The following is a 3,792-nucleotide window of genomic DNA, read 5'->3' as shown; positions in this document are numbered from 1 at the left end:
ATTTGCAACAAAAGCAAAAATTACAATTCAATTTCTCGGAATAAACAAGTCATTTTCTAAGCACTGACTCCCAATTTTTTATAATTTGTTTATATTTTTTAACAAGTTCCGATTCAACTAAATCATCTCGCAATTTTTCGTCAATAATGCCCAACAATTAACAGTAATTTCAAACAAAGAAAAAATTGATTAAGTAGATTAAGCAATAAACAGAGAGGTTATTTACTAATTTGCAGAATTATTAATCGAATTATCAATAATTTATTAAAAATTAATATATTTATTGTTTCTACTGATATCACATTGCAAAATGTGTCTCCGCATCCCCAGTTAAGTTAAATTATTTATTATAATTTATTAAGTATTCTAGATTTTAAATAAATAATTCTAGATTTTATATAAAAAAATATAAATATTATATTATAAATTTAATTTCCGAAACTCGTTTTGGCGCCCTCTAAGGCGTGCGCCCGCATTTTTTGCATGCATCGCATGCAAGGCAGGACCGGCCCTGTATATATATATATAAATATAAATATATATATATATATATATATATATATATATATATATATATATTAGGTTGTAAAATATCTCCCTTCCGCTTTCTTGCTCTTGGTTTATGATACAAAAAGGCGGAAGGGAGATATTTGATAACCTATATATATATATATATATATATATATATAGCTGACCCGGACCCGGCAAACGCTGTTCCATCAAAATATTTTTGCGCATTGCAGAAGTTCTTATAATATACATGATATATTAATAATGATGTTATATTCTTTATTACACGAATTTCTTTACATTTGATAATTAATTCGAACGCATCATAGTGCTTTGTTTATTTTAATTTTATTTTATATCAAATAGTGAAATATTTTTAATCAATGAATAAATTAGATTTTAGTCTGAATCATCGCAGTACCGTTATCTAAATATATAATTTTTATATAAATATCAGATTTTTTACTTTTGCATTTAATTTAAAATATTGAATGTCAATTTCATATATCCAATATGCATTAAATTTTTAAATGCCAAAAATTTTCTTTTTGGTTCGAAATTTAATATAATATGATATAATTTATATCTATAATTTGATGCCAATATTGCCTATAACATAACTTGGAATAATTATTTATTTGTATCTTATTGAAGTCGTTAAAAATTCATTTTTTTTTGAACTGTCAGAATTTTGTTTATGATTAATGTTAAATTCAATATGTCGCTTTTATTGTGATCTATAATGTTTTAATCACTTATTATATAAATTTTCGACTATAAGTTGATATTCATACTATCCCTGAAACTAACAGGATAAAGTTCTGAGAAATCCGAATCCAAATCTATAAAATGTTTTGATTTTTGGCACTTTTATTAATTTTTTATCAATTTTTGTACTGTAAAATAATGGATGATTATTTATCAAAATTGTAATATTTGGACTATAATTTTAGATGTATACTTTTATTTTGGCATGATTGCAACATGTGTCTTTTACCAGGTGTGTGTGGCAACTGTACGTTTATGGAAAATCCTGAGATTCGCCAGTGTTTTTCGTACAATGGAACAAACCTTGATACAATCCTCAAAATCCTTAATATCCTTAACACTGATTCTCACGATCCTCATCCTGGCTTTTCACCTACGTCCTGCATATTATAAATGGACCATTTGCCTACGATTTTCGGTCCAGGGGTGCATCATTTGCCACATTGATGGCTTTGACTTTAGGGTTCCAAGTCAAGATTTTGAGACCACTGAAAATTTTATGAACGGTGGATTTTTATTGGACTTGTACTGTATTTTATTTTGTAACGGTCATGACATTCGGTTTGCTCAGGCATTTATTTCTGTGATCTGTGTGCATTTGGAAGATGCTAAGTTGTACGTGGATTGGTATGATGGAGACAGTATACACTTGGGATTATGTTAAGGATGAATTAAGTACTTTGTGGTGAAGTTTGGATGTTGCAAGAACCTAAAGGTCTGGTAAATCAAAAAATACTTGGCAGGAACACACAGAAAGTTCAGGAACATCCAGTGATGAAGATGATAGTTTTTCCAGGCGTGAACTGCAAGATTTTCAAATTGTGTCGACATCTGCATTTGCTGCATATCCTTTACATTTTCATCCGAATGTAGGTGTTTATGATAACAGTTCGTGTACGTTTTCAGAATTTGGTGAAGGTACTTCAAGAAGTAGCAGAATGTCTTCTAATTTCCAAATTTGTACAAAAAAATTTGAAAACCCAGGTGGAAAACAATTACAATTTGATTTAGAAACTGGCAATTGCAGACCAAGTTTTAGTGATTGCTCTGTTGACACTGAGACAACAATTCTGGTGGACTGGTGGAAAAATTTGGTCAAATTTTAAAACTAATCAGTACTGTTGAAACTAGGACTTCAGGAATATCCAGAAATTTTTTTAACATACAAATAGAACATCAAGGAACTTCTGATGTACCCGGACAATTTTTAAGGTGCGGAAAAAAAGTACAATTTGATTTGTAACTGAGAATTGCAGACCAAGTCTTGGTGATTGTCCTAATAAGAAAAATTACAGATTTTGGTGACAAATTTAATCAATTCCATGAAGATCACATACTGAAATTAGTGCTGGTAAAACTTTTCTTTCAGAAAATCACAGAAAATCTTCTAATTTACAAACAGAACGTCAAGGATTTTATAACGAAAATTCTGAACAATTTCCAAGTCTGATCAATTTGATGAAAAAATGTCACTATCTGATTTAGTAAATGTTAATTGTCGACCAAGTCTTGATAATTCAATGACATTTGGGGGCAGAAAACCGTAAATTCTGGTGAACTCGTTGATAAATTTGGTAATTTCCTGGAGAATCTGTAGGTGACAAAGTTATTTCTGGCCAGTCATTAGTTCTTATCAACTTGCTGTGAAACAAATAACCACAAATTCTGGATTTACAAACATACACATACTGAAACAACTTACAGTATGGACCAATTCTTGATGATAACTCTGATCTAAGAAATTGGTACTAAACCAACAAATTCTGAAGCACTATTTAATAAAGTTGATTCAAGCTTCTGAAGATGGCATCAATAAAATCTTAAAAACAGGCGATGACAAGTTATTTCTGGTTTACAAATGAGCCAAAAATCTTCAATTAGAAGTAATACACAGCAAAAAATCAGAAAATAGTAACAAGGGTTGCAGAGAAAATTCTGATGATACACTTGATATTACAAATGATTTAGTAGATTTATTATCTAGATCACTTGATTGTTACAAAATACATCAAACTGTGGACAATAAAACTTTAGTGAATCTTCTAATAGCTCCAACCAATTCGATTGCAACCTGGTGGATTCTCTAAAATTCCAAGAATCAAAACCACTTCCATAAATGTCAGTAGTTTTTTTTGTCCCATACAAGAAGATAATGTGGATTGTGGCATCTATTTACCAAATACTAGTACCGAAAGTTGGCCTACAGATAAAAATAGTTCAAAATCTTTTTTTTGACGTTGGAACTTATACTGGAGGTGCCGAGAATATAATTTTAACAGTTGATGGAACAAATGACCAAAAATTCTGGATTTAGGAGATACAAATTTCCAAAAATTCAGAGAGTAGTGACATTAATTGCAGAGAAAATGCTGATGATAAATTTGATATACAAAAGATTTAGTAGATTCATCACTAGATCACATGGTTTACAAAAAACATAAACTGTGGACAATAAATTTGTGAATCTTCTAATAGTTCTAACCAATTCGATTGCAACCTGGTGGATTCTATAAA

Source organism: Ctenocephalides felis, unplaced genomic scaffold (genome assembly GCF_003426905.1).
Source record: "Ctenocephalides felis isolate EL2017-DRISC unplaced genomic scaffold, ASM342690v1 CF-g0.4_SCAFFOLD_03573, whole genome shotgun sequence".
Classification (NCBI taxonomy): domain Eukaryota; kingdom Metazoa; phylum Arthropoda; class Insecta; order Siphonaptera; family Pulicidae; genus Ctenocephalides; species Ctenocephalides felis.
The sequence above is the reverse complement of the archived record's forward strand: the minus strand, read 5'-3'. Positions refer to the sequence as shown.